This window comes from Petaurus breviceps, unplaced genomic scaffold (assembly GCF_028583685.1).
Source record: "Petaurus breviceps papuanus isolate PSGF00001 unplaced genomic scaffold, PetGlider_PUasm1.0 90255, whole genome shotgun sequence".
In the NCBI taxonomy this organism is placed as follows: Eukaryota; Metazoa; Chordata; class Mammalia; order Diprotodontia; family Petauridae; genus Petaurus; species Petaurus breviceps.
The window spans coordinates 34,102-48,002 of NW_027187200.1; the positions used below are offsets into that span (position 1 = coordinate 34,102).

Consider the following 13,901-nt stretch of genomic DNA (forward strand, 5'->3'; position numbering starts at 1 on the left):
GGCTTACCCTGAGGGGATGAATTTTTGGCCAGAATAACTCAGTAAAACTATCCCCTAAAGTATAGAAGAAACATCCTGCCAATAAAGGCCCAGATCCATAAAGTCTGGAAATGTTTTCATTTACATAACACTCAAGTATTATCTATTACATTATTTCTTTTGATACTCACAACCACCCAGGGAGGTATTCTTATCCTCCCATTTTACAGAAACCAATACTTAGACCTGGAGAGGTTAACTGAGATATCCAAGTTTACACATGTGGTAAATAGCAAAATTGAGATTCAAACTTAGGTTTTTCTGTCCCCAAGTTGAAGTCACAGGAGGTGGGGTGGGGGTGATGGGTGTACCTGAAAGATACCTAAACAAAACCGCGCCATTTTATGCAGACAACTCTGCTATATGAACAATGGATCAGGAATTCCAGGTGGGGTTTCTTATTTCTTCTTGCTTTCCTTCCCTCCTTACTCCAGCCCCAGTTGGGAGTGTGGGTGTACACTCAGGAAATGACAAACTGTTTTAATATTACCCTAAGCCAAATCTAATGAGGAAGATAAGTCTGCTGGGAGTGGGAGACATAAATATAAAAATACATATATATGTGTATATAAATATAAATTTATATGTGTAGATGTACACATACACATAAACACACACACACACTACAGTCCAAAGTCAGAGAGAGGTGATCTGAGCATTATGATCATTGAGGCTGTGTTTTAAATGAAAACTTTTACTATTTTATATCAGATAGTAAGTGTTTACAAAGCTCCTACTTTGTGCCATGTATTGCACTAAATGTTGGGCATATAAAGACAGGCAAAAGACAGTCCCTGCCCTCAAGGAACTCACAGTCTAGTGGGGGAGACAACATGCAAACAACTATATACAAGCAAGCTATACCCAGGTAAAACTGGTGGTAATCAACAGAGGGGAGGACCTTGCATTAAGCTGAACAAGGAGAGGCTTTTTGTACAAGGCAGAACTTCCTCTGGAACTTGAAGGAAGATTGTAGGTTTAAAACTAGAAGGGCCCTCAGTGGGGATTCAGTCTCATCTGTGCAACTTTACAGATGAGGAAACTGAGGCCCAGATGGATTATATAACTTGGCTAAAGTTACACAGAAAGTAAGTTGCAAAGCTAGTTTTCAAATTCTGGTCCTCTGACTTCAAATCCAATGCCCTTCCCAGTGTATTGTGATGCTTCTCATGTCCCCCCAACTCTTTTCTTCTTCACAATAAACATCTTCAGTTCTTTAAGTGATCCTTACATTGTAAATATGATCTCCAATACACTCACCATTCTGGTTACTCTAGCTTGTCAATGTCCTTCCTAAAATGTGGTGATGAAAATGGAATAAAATACTACAGAAGTGCTCTAACCAGAACCGAGTACATTGGGACTGTCTCTTTTCTCCTTTTGAATAACATGTATCTTCAGATCACCCTAAGATTATATTATCTTTGTTTGGCTTCTATGGTCTATTTTCATTTTGATCTTGCAGTCACTAAAACCCTTAAGATTTATTTTCAGTTACTGCATTTCCCCATCTTGTATTTGTGAAACTGATTCTTTGATCCCAAGTATAGGACTTTGCATTTACCCCTACTAGAGCAGGAAAATAAAATGAAAAATCATTGAATGCAAGGAGGAACTTAGTACCCTTCCAAAATCCTCCTTTTCCTGACGAGGAAACTGAGATCCAGGGATGGAAATGATAACTTGCTCCCCAATTCACACAACTAATGGAACAAGTGAATTCTAGAACCCAAGTCTCCACTAAACCTCAAAAAAATAAAGGTTATTCACAAATTTATAGACAAAAAATAAATACCAAAAAAACTTTGCCTGGGCTAAGTTGGAAAAGGGACTTTAATATATCTGATTATGAACTGAAAACTAAACGTACATATAGCCAGACTGTTCATTTGCAGTCAATTTTTGATTATTCATAGTCCTGGAACAGAGATGGGGGATGAGGAAGGTATGTTAAGGCTTTGTACCAGATATTGATCTTTTGTAACCTTGCTTTAGTTTCAACCTTGTCTCCTACAGTCATTTCACCCTGTCATGGAACAAAATGGGCATATTTTAAATTCCTTCATTCCTTTCCTCCATATACCTCCAATGATCGAGTTGGTGAGCTAATCAAACAAGCTAAACAGAGGAGTAGAGACTAAGAGGCATAAGATGCTTGGTTGTTCTCTGATGCAAACTATAAAATTCTTCCAATAAATAGGCAATGGGTGAATGCCTACATAGGTATCATTCCCTGCATGGCACCAGTGCTAAATGCGTTGCTGATTAATCATTCCTGGGATAGCTGGACTTCTTCCCAAAATACCTTTTTTGATTTCCTTCTCTCCTGGCTTTTTGTGGGGAATTAACCCCTAGACTGAACTAATGAGAGGCCTGAGTTTTCTCCTCCTTTCCTATGTTATAGTAACTAAAACAGGAAAAGCATGAAAGAAACCAGGGAAAGAATACTGAGGATTTTGTCTTCATCCTTGGACTCCAGAGCCCCTAGCTTGAGTGCTTCGATGGAGCTCTGAATGTTATAGTAGAAAGAAATCACCCAATATATTGGGGGACACCTCAAGCTATAGGAAACTTTGCTTCTCAACAGATTCTACAGAGCAGTTCAAACAACTGAGGCAGTAGGGGTGTTCCTGGAACTGACCTTGGCCTGGGAAGATAAATTTAAGCACTCTGGCCATATGTGTATATATGGAGAAGTCACTTGGACCTGCTTTTCACTTTCTAGCCACCTCACAACCATAGCCATTGCTTATATCCATAATGTGTTTCTATTTTCCCCATATTCTTCAGAAGAGGGAGGACCAGAAGAGACCTTGGAAAGTGGGGAATAGGAAAGAAGCAGTGCTTCATAACTTGGAAGAAACCTTTTGAACCCAAGACTATATTTTACAACTTAATTCTACCCTTCCCCTACTTTCCATCTTACCCACCCTACCCCTACAATTTATGCTCTGTCTATAAATATTGCCAGTAAAATCCCTCAAAAAAAGAAAAGAAAAGAAACCACCCAGTACAACTCCCTCAGCTATATAGAAGAGGAGACCAAGACCCAAAAAAGGTGGATGACCCTGCTTAATGGTATATTTCATCAAGGCTTCTTTAAACTGATTTTGCCCTGTTTTTCTGTGCTCATGAGACAGTCCTGCTTATAATCATCCACCACGATTCTTTGCAATATTTTACAGATGAAATTATATTCTAAATTATTGCTGCCTTTGGCATATATCATTCTCAGTTTGGCAACTAAGTCAAATATTTGTTGATTAAGGCCCTCTTGGTTTCTTTTGTTGTAGCCATTAATTACCTTGAATAAAATTATTGTAATCAATGTCAATTCATGTCTTTTTTTCAATTTCTCATTTTTTATTTTCAATATCTTGCTTAAATATTTCAGGGTTACACTCTTAACTGTAGGTCATATCTTTTTCTGAATACTGTTCTTATTTATTATCACTTCTTATCTTAATGTTGACATGTTGATGCTGTTCACTCATTTTCAGTCCCATCTGACTCTTCGTGACCTCTTTTGGGGTTTTCTTGGAAAAGATGCTGTAGTGGTTTGTCATTTCCTTCTCTAGTTCATTTTATAGATGAGAAAACTGAGACAAACAAGTTAAATGACTTGCCCAGGGTCACACAGCGATTAAGTGTCTGATGCCAAATTTGAACTCAGGAAGATAAGTCTTCCTGACTCCTGCCCTGGCACTGTCCACTGCACCCCCTGGCTGCTGATAAGTGGATAGACTCATACTCTAAGAGTCATCGTGGGGGCAGCCAGGTAGCACAGCGAATAAGAGCAATGGCCCCAGTGTCGGGATGACCTGGGGATCGAATCCGGGCTCAGATACTTAGCACCACACCCAGAAATAACTGGCCGTGTAACCTTGAGCAAGTTACTTAACCCCAATTGCTTAAAAAAAAAAGTCATCATGACTCCTCATTATTTCTCATCCCATCTGTTGCCAAGACCTGCTGATTTCACCTTTGAAACATTTCTCGAATACACCTCCTTCTCTCCTCTGACAAGGCCACCTTGTGCAAATGTCTAGCGCAAGCACTCATCCCTCATACCTTAATTATTATTATTTTTTAATTAAGATTTTGGTTCTTTTTTTAATGTCTTGTGAATTAAGTCCTCAAACACTTTGATATTTTAGCAGGTTATGCATATAAGCAAAATATGCTCCTTTTTTCTTTAGCAAAGGGAAATGCAGATTTTCTTTCACATATCACAAGTTTTTAGAATAGCATCTACTAAGTTGCAGTTTAAGCCACTTTTTCTTCAACTTCAATTTCCATTTTTAAAAAATTAATTTGTTTGTTTACTTTTAGTTTACAAGATTCAATTCCACATTCCTTGAGTTTCAAATTCTGTCCCCCTACCCCCCATGGTGGCATACAATCAAGTATAGGATCTGTAAATACTTTCACATTACATTAGTCAGGTTATAAAGATGGATTGTATCAGATGGAATGAAAAATGGTAAAGAGGAAAAAAAAACAAACAAGAAAAAGAAAAAGATCAGGTAGTTTGCTTCAATCTGGATTCAAACTCAGTTCTTTCTCTGGATGTAGACATCTCTCTCCATCATGAGTCTTTTGGGATTGACTTATATCACTGCATTACTGAGATGAGTCCAGTCTATCAAAGTTGGTCATCACACATACGTTGTGTCTGTAATTGTGTACAAATTTCTCCTGGTTCTACTCTTCTCACTCAGCATCAGTTCGTATAAGCCTCTCCAGGTAGATATGAAGTCCATCTGCTCCTCGTTTCTTATAGCACAATAATAAACAATGCATATATCACAACTTGTTCAGCCATTCCCCAATTGATGGGCACCCCCTTAATTTCCAATTCTTTGCTACCACAAAAAGAGCTGCTATAAATATTTATGTACATATGGGTCTTCCTCCCACTTCTATGATCTCTTTGGGATACAACCCTGGAAGTGGTATTGCTGGGTCAAAGGGTATGAAATTATTTATAGCCCTTTGGGCATAATTCCAGATTGCTCTCCAGAAAGGTTGGGTCAGTTCACAACTCTACCAGCAATGCATTAGTGTTCCAACTTGCCCACATCCTCTCCAGCATTTGTCATTTTCCTGTTTATCTGTCATCTTAGCCATCTGACTGGGCACACCTTGATTACTGTAATAGCCTGCTGGTGGGTCTGCCTGCCTCAAGTCTTCCCTACTCCAATTCATCCTCCATTCAGCCACTAAAGTGATTTTCCTAAAATGCAGATCCAATCACGTCAACTCCCCAATCAATAAACTCCAGTGACTCCCTGTTGTCTTTTGAATCAAATACAAAATCCTCTGCTTGGCATTCAAAGCTCTTTAAACCTGGTCCATCCCCTCCCCCCCCCACTACCTTTCCAGTTTTATTACACCCTATTCCTTGCCATATACTCTGATATCTATTGATACTAGCCTCTAGGCTGTTCCAAGAACAGGACACTCCATCTCTTGGCTGCCAGCATTTTCTTTGACTGTCCCCCATGCCTGGAGTGCTCTCTCCTGAACTCTGCCTACTGGCTTCCCCAAATTCCTTTAAGTCCCAACTAAAATCCCTCTCTTCTATGAGAAGCCTTTCTAACTCCTCTTAAGTCTAATGTCTTTCCTGTGTTAATAATTTCTGTTATAAGTAAAGAAACTATCATTTATTAAATGTCTATTATGTGTTAAGCATTTTACAAATATTATCTCATTCAATCCTTACAATAACCCTGGGGGTAAGTGCTTTTATTATCCTTATTTTACAGAGGAAGAAACTGAGGCAGATTGAGGTAAGGGATTTGCCCAGGGTCATACAACCATAAAGTTCATGAGGATGGATTTGAACTCATGATTCCAGGCCCAGCACTAGATCTCACAGTGCCAGGTTGTAAGTATAATAATCCTCATTTTGTGTTGTTGTTGATTTGTTCCAGTCATGTCCAGTCACTCTTCGTGACTTCATTTGGAATTATCTTGGCAAACATACTAAAGTGGTTTGCCATTTCCTTCTCTAGCTCATTTTACAGATAAGGAAATTGAGGCAAAACAGAGTTAGGTGACTTGCCCAGGGTCACACAGTTAGTAAATATCTGAGGCTGGATGTGAACTCAGGCCCCCTATCCACTATGCCACCTAGTTGCCCCAATTCTTCATTTTACAGATGAAGAAACAGGCTTGCTCACAGCTGCATAGGATACTGAAATTCACATCTTCTGATTCTGAACCCAGTATTCTTTCTGTTATACTCTGATATCTCTCAAAAGAAAACAGGTGAAGACCGAAGCACTCCGCCCTTTGAAAGCACCCAGATCAGCCAGCCTTTCCCAAAGGGCCTATAGAAATTGGGCTGCAGCCAAAGTTGTTGGATTTGAATGAAACATAAAACCCCATTCATTCAAGACTTTCTGGCAGAAAGAGCAAATGAAATGGTTGGTTGTATATGAACAGAATTCTTGGAATCTCCGAAGCTTCTGGCCACTATTTTAAGCATAATGGTACTCTTCCCACGCCTTCCTTCTTTTGCTTCCAAATATACGAAGCTGCCTAAACTCCCAAGCCTCTGCTCTGAGCTTTTCCTTTGGATAATTCCAAGACTCCTCTCTCACATGGGATTAAAATGAAGAAACAACCCACAAACCTTGGCCAACAGGAAAACAATAAAAATCGTCGAGGAGCCCCACAGGAGAAACAGTACAATGAATGCAGATCCACTCCAGCTAATGGTATTTTGGGGAAGACTTCACCTATGGGTACATCCCTTGTTGTTGCATCTGTCTGGGTTGGACATAGGGTCATAGGATATCACAGCTGGAGGAGATCTTAGAGATCATCTGCATTTGTTTGTCCTGCTTCCAATCTCTCCACTCCACACTTCATTTCATACATCCCCTAAAACAAGTTTTCTAATTTAAAGAGCTCACCACGTGCTCTCTCGTTCAAAAATGTCCAATGGCTCCCTATGCTTTCTAGGATAAAATGATAACTCCTTAGTATGACGTTGAGGTTCCATCACAACCTGGCTCTAATGTGCATTTCCAGCTTTTCACTTTACTCCCCTTTATGCACTCTAAATCCTCGTGAGATTCAATTGCTAGCTGATTCCCAATTTGGTCCTATCTCTCCTAACTAGTTACTGTCACAAAGGCCTCTATCCCGAGAAATGCACTCTTCCCTTACCTTATTATAGAAATTCCTCTTAGCCTTTCAAGCTCAGCCCAGGTGTTACTTATCCATGAAAGCATTCTCTATTTCCCCTGAGTTAAATGTAAAAGACAGCAAGGTGGCACAGTGAAGGGAACAATGATCTCATATCCTATCTGTTTGTGTACATCTCAGATTCTTCTTGTCTTCCTCCTTTGTTTTCTAAATTTTTTTTACATTTAAAAATTATATGTATTTTTAATCAGCAAAAACCTGCCTCCTCTGTCTTTCACCTTCCCTCCCCTACCCCAATGGAAAACAAATTCCATTAAAAATACATACATGTAAGTGAAGAGCAGCTAGATGGCACCATTGATATTGAGCACTAGGCCTCAAGTCAGGAAGACCTGAGTTCAAATGCAACCTCAGAAGCTGACTAGCTGTGTGATCCTGAGCAAGTTACTTAACCCTGCTTGCCTCAGTTTTCTCATCTGTTAAATGAGCTGGAGAAGGAAATAGCAAACCACTCCAGTATCTTCCCCAAGAAAATTTCAACTGGGGTCATGAAGAGTTGGACACTACTGAAAGACTGAACGTGTATTTAAGTGAAACAAATTTCTGCATTGGTCATATTAAAAAATTCTGTGTTTTAATTGGTACTCTGAGTCCTTCAGCTATCAATCAGGAGGTGTGTAGCATTATTCATAATTAGTCCTCTGGAATTATTATGGGTTGTTATCCTGATCAGAGTCCCTTAATTCTTTCAAAGTTGTTTGTATTTATCATACGCTATTGTCCTTGTAAAAATTTTTCTACTGGTTCTGCTCTCTCCACTGAATCAGTTCATATAAGTAACTACTTTTCTGAAACCAACCCCTTTACCATTTCTTATAGCACAATAACATTCCATTACATTTTTATATCATAACTTGCTTGGTCATTCTCCAATTTTGTGAGTACCCCCTCAAATTCCCATCCTTTGATACCTCAAAGAGCTATAAATGGTTTTTTGTACAAATGTAGAGTTTCTTTTGCTTCGAATTAGCCCTTCTCTTCTCCCTCCTATTTCTCTGTTGGGCGAAATGTATTTTTAAGCCCAGCTCTGTATGTGTATTCTTCCATCTTTTGCCCAGTTCAGATGAGACTGAGGTTCAAGTGCCAGTCACTCCATTCCACCCCCTCTTTCTTGTTTGTATAAATATCTACTTGCACACCTTGATTTTCTCTAACTGACCCCCACATCCTTTAGCACATTCCTCTTCTCTCTTTCCAGTCTTCTCTTAAGATCATTAATGTACAATAGAACCACTCACAGATCTTTTCCAATGAGGTTCCCACTATGACTCCTGATGAGGAAAGGGTGCAGAGGAGATACATGTATCATTTCCCCTGATTTGAATGTAAGCAGTTTATCCTTGTTTAGTTCTTTATGATTAATCATTCATATTTACCTTTTTCTGTTTCTCTGAACTCTTGTGTTTGAATTTCAAAGTTTCAAAGCTTTCGTCTTTTCATCAGGAATGCTTGGAAGTCATCTATTTTATTAAAGATCCATTTTCCTCCCTGTAGGATTATACGAAAATTTTCTAGGTAGGTTATTCTTAGCTGTAAGCCTAGATCCTTCGCTGTTTGGAATACTGTACTCTAAACTCTCCCTTCTTTTATATTTGTGGTTACTAAATCATATGTGATCCTGACTGTGACTTCTTTGTATTTGAATTCTTTCTTTCTGGCTGTCTGTAGTATTTTTTCTTTGACCTGGAAGCTCTTGATTTGGCTATAATATTGCTAGGGGTTTTCATTTGGGGGTTTCTTTCAAAAGGTGATCAGTGGATTCTTTCTATTTCCATTTTGTTTTCTGGTTCTAAGAGTTCTGGGCAGTTTTCTTTTAAGATTTCTTGATGTCAAAGATTTTGTTTTGGTCATGACACATGGGTAATCTAATAGTTCTTAGGTTTTTTCTCCTTGATCTGTTTTCCACATCAGTTATTTTCACTAGGAGATACCTTACATTTTCTTCTATTTTTTTTTTTTAGTCTTTTGACCTTATTTTAATATTTCTGGTTGTCTTCATGGTCATTGGTTTCTATTTGGTCCATTTTAACATTCAGGAAATTTGTTGCTTCTGCAAAGTCTTGTGGTAAATTGTTAATTTCCTTTTCAATGTTTTCCCATAGCTCTCGTTTCTTTTCCAATTTTAAAATTCTAACACTCATTTCATTTATTAAAAAAAAATTAAACTCTTTTTAGAAAAACTCTTGTTTCAACTTGTCCAGGAATTCTATTTGAATTTGTATCAAGCTATGTTTTTCTTTGCATCTTTGCCTATAGATGTTTTTGAGTTGTTCCTCTGGGTTTGTTTTTAGCATCCTCATCACCATATAGCTTTTTATAGTGGGATTCTTTTTTTGCTTCAATCATTCTTCCAGCCTCCTTCCTACCATGGACTTGATGTTAGAGCTGGTTTCTGCACAGTTCTGGAGGAAAGTTCTGGGCTGGTCCTGTTGCTGCTTTTTTGGAGGTACTGAGTGTTGCATTATTCCAGAATCTCAATAACAGCTAGGGCTAGGGGCCTTCAAGCTTTCAGGGCTCCCAAAGTGGTATGATTCAGGGCTAAATCCATTCCCCAGATCCAGTCTGAGTTCTGCAAGTTCCTGACCTGGATTTGGATCTTAGCAACAGTAGATTGCTGCTGGACTCAGCCACTATCACCAGCTAAGAAGCTCTGCTGGTTCAAAGTGACAGAAAGGCAGGTTCCCCTTTGTTCTGGGATTTTTGCCCTGGTTATTTCTCTGCAGGCTTAAAATTGGGCTAGAAGCTGAAACTAAGACTTTGCTCCGCTCCTGTGGTCTGAGCCACACAGCTGTTGCTGGCTTCTAAACTTGTTCTTCACTTGGTATGCTGCCCCCACTCCTTATCCTGAAATGTCATACTGCACTTCCCCTTGCTGTGCCCAGTATAGGTCTGGGACCTCATCTTGTCCTGGTGTACAGTCTCTCCATTGGAGCTGGAGGGCTCCATGCTGTGTGTTCCTGCTTAACCCCTATTTCTAGTGTTCACATACCTCTCTGTCTCCCTATGCTCACCTGGACTGGGGGAAAAAAAAGACTTGTGAATTTTCCTTGGATTTCCCTATCAGGAATCAGTGAGGTACATTTTCTAGCTCTGTATGAATGAGTCTCAGAGTTGGGGGAGCTTGGTGTGTTGCTTCCTACTAATCTACCATCTTGACTCTGTCTCATTATACTTGCTGCACCCAGCATAACGACCCTGTAGGCAGCAAATACATTTATTGGATTGAGATGAATTGAATGAAGCCAGAGCTCACACAGGCAAAATAACCTCCCCAGAATCACACAGCAGAGACAGGATTCTTTTCACTGTGCTCTTCAGTTTGCTGGATGGACAGGAAAGGGTAGAAACCCCATGAGCAGAGGCTACCTCCCAGAAAAGCCTCCAACACACACCATCTGTCTCCTATATGAATCCCCGCTGGGGCCAAGAAGCAATGTTAAGGGGATGAGATCCCAGGGGTAAGAATAGAGATGGAAAAGGTGGGGTCAGGGCACAGATTTAAGGTTGGTGACTACCCAAAGAGGCACACATACTGCTCCACAAGAGATGAATCTTTTTGGGTACCAAGAGTTCCCAACACCATAATTTATCTATTAAGCTGGTCTTGAAACTAGGAATACCTGGGTTCAAATATTGGCTTATGAGATCCTTGTCAAGTCAGTTAACCTTACAGCACTTTAGGCAACTATCTTATTTTTTTTTCTTTTGAGTAATGTATATTTTTAAAAATTAATTTATCCTTCCAACTACCCATCCCCATTAAAAGTGAGTAAAAATTCCCTTGATAGATACCTGCATAGTCCACAAAAACAAATTTCCATATTAGTAATGTTGAAAATAAATATTGTTTTCCAAATTTTAAGTTCATTACCTTTCTCTCAGGAGGTGAGTGGCATGTTTCATATTTGTTCTTTTGAATCTGTGGTTTATTATTGTGTTGATCAGAGTTTTAAAGTCTTTCAAAATTGTTTTTCTCTATAATGTTATTATCCCTGTATAAATTGTTCTTTGTTCTGCTCACTGCATCAAATCATAAAGGTCTTCCCAGCTTCCTCTGAAATTGCTCATTTCATCATTTCTTATGGTACAGGATTATTACAATACATTCATATACTTCAACTTATTTAGCCATTTCCCCCCAAAAGGATACCCCCTTAATTTCCAATTTTTGACTATCTCAAAAAGTGCTAATATATATATTTGGTACATATTAAATATATACACACATACATACACATAAATATGTACGTATATATACATACACACATATGTATATGTTTCCTCTTCCTTTGACTTGTTTGGTAAGTTATAGGCACTGTGGTGGTAATTTAAGGGTATATACAGTTTAGTGACTTTTGGGACATGGTTCCAAATTGCTGTCAAGAATGGCTTGACCAATTCACGGTTCACTAATAGTGCACTAGTAAACTAGATAAATCTCTAGAAGTATAAGTTGTAGAAAAGGTACCAACCCGCATTGATATAGGGGACTTTCCTCCCCTGAGAGTTCCAATGAACTCTCATAACAAAGAAATCACATATCCAGACCCTATCCCCACCCTAGTTTTATTGTAAAGTTTTGAAAATCAATTAAACATTAGGCAGAGAATTTGGATAAACTAGTCAATATAATCTTCTGTTTCCACAAAATCATCTGGAGGGGAATAGGGCTATGAGGAGAATAAACAAACATTAATTTCTTCCCTAACTCCTGTCCATTGGAGTGGGTTTTATCTGCTAGGATATTCGCCATTTTATTAAAAATGAAAACAGCAGAATGTCCAAAATAATTTCCCTTTGGCAAAGAAGAATGAATCCCTTCTTACACCCAAAGATAATTCTGGAACATCAGAAGAAAATGGTAGGAACTGGAGCTGAAAAGGACCCAAGACCCTGAAGTACCAGAGCTGCAAGGTCCTTTAGAACACAGTTTCAGAGAAACCTTATATATTAGGGGTTCTTAATCTGGGTTCTGTGAACTTATTTTTAATTGATAATTGACATTTCCTTTCTAATTCTATGCATTTTATTTTATTCATTTTTAAAAGTTTTTTTTTTCTGGGGCAGCTAGGTGGCGCAGTGAATAAAGCATCAGACCTGGAGTCAGTAGGACCTGAGTTCAAAACCTGAATCAGACACTTGATACTTATTAGCTGTGTGACCTTAGGCAAATCACTTAACCCCAATTATTTTGTCTTCCCCCCTCCAAAAAAAAAAGTTTATTCAGAGAAGGGGTCCAGAGGCTTTACCAGACTGAAAGGGGTCCATGGCACACTCAAAAAGGTTAGGAGCAGCTAAGTGCATGAGGTATAAAGCACTGGCCTTGGGGTCAAAAAAGACCTGAGTTCAAATATGGCCTCAAATACTAGATGTGTGACCCTAGGCACAGATCTTATATCATCTTCAGTTTCTTATCTATAAAATGGGGATAATAATAGCACTCACCACCTAGGGTTGGTATGAGGATGAAATGAACTATTATTTGTAAAACAATTAGGACAGTGTCTGGTCCGGGGTGCTTAATAAATGATTTTTGTAGCACCCAATAAATGCTCATTAAGCACCCCTCTTATGGATCATCTAGTTCTATTCTAACCCCTTTATTTTAGAGATAAGGGAACCAAGGCCCACAGAGGTTAAGTAGTAACAAGATCTCATTGCAAGCAAAGAGAGGATCTGAAGTCCAAACTGCAGTCCTCTTACTCCACATGCAAGAAGGGATGTTACCACTTTACCACACTGCCTCTCTAAAACCTGAAAAGCCTGTTTCCAAAAGTTATTTCTGCAGGAGCAACATGCCAGAGCACTTTTGTCCTCACCATATTCTAGCTCTAATTAATTATTCTTTTCCTCTTTGTCCCTAGGGCTCCTTTGGGGGAAAAAAGCTCCTGGCTTCCTCTGCTAACTGGCAGTCAGTGTGCTTCTTTGTTCATTCCACCCCAGTGCTAGTTTTCCTGTTCTTGGGCACACTGACTTATTTCTAGGCTTTTAGGTCTTAGAAATGGAGGGAATGCTCCAGAGATTTAGTGCAACTTCCACTTCTGAGAGAAGAAACTGGGGCTTGGAGAGGAGGAAAGGAACTTGCCTCAAGTTCACACAGAGAATAAAGGACTCATTCAGGGGTCAGACCAGGGTCTTCTGATTTTAAATCCAGTACATGGCCTTGCTCCACTGTATAACCTTTCTAGAACTGTATGAAAAATTCTTGTCTGGCTTGAGGTGTGAAGATGAGAGGAAAGACTATTGATGTTTATCTCTCTCTCTCTCCTTCTCTCTCCTCTCTCCCTCCCTCTCCTCTTTCTCTCTTCTTTCTCTTTGTCTCTGTCTGTCTCTTTCTCTCCTTCCCCCTCCCATCCTCTCTCCTCCCCTCCCCTACTCTCCTCTCCTCTCCTCTCCTCTCCTCTCCTCTCCTCCTACTAATGAAGAAACAAAATCACTCAATAAGACAGATTTTACCTAAGGGGCTCTTGCTTTGTTTACTGGATAGAGATATTGGTCTGATTAAAAAAACAAAACAAAACAACAAACCTTGAGAATGAACAGTAGCTAACTCACAAAAGAACTATTAAGTCTTGGGTGCTTAGAAGAGACAGTAGCAGCTGCAATGTTGGCAGAGGAACAGAAGATAGCAGCAGCCCATCAGA

The 13,901-nt window shown here is 39.2% G+C and overlaps 1 long non-coding RNA gene across 1 annotated transcript in view; it reads right to left on the bottom strand.

The window, feature by feature from the left end:
- LOC138176839 (uncharacterized) overlaps window positions 1-13,901 on the bottom strand; it is a 155,289-nt gene that overhangs the window by 13,458 nt on the left and 127,930 nt on the right. The gene's annotated exons all lie outside the window — the stretch shown is intronic.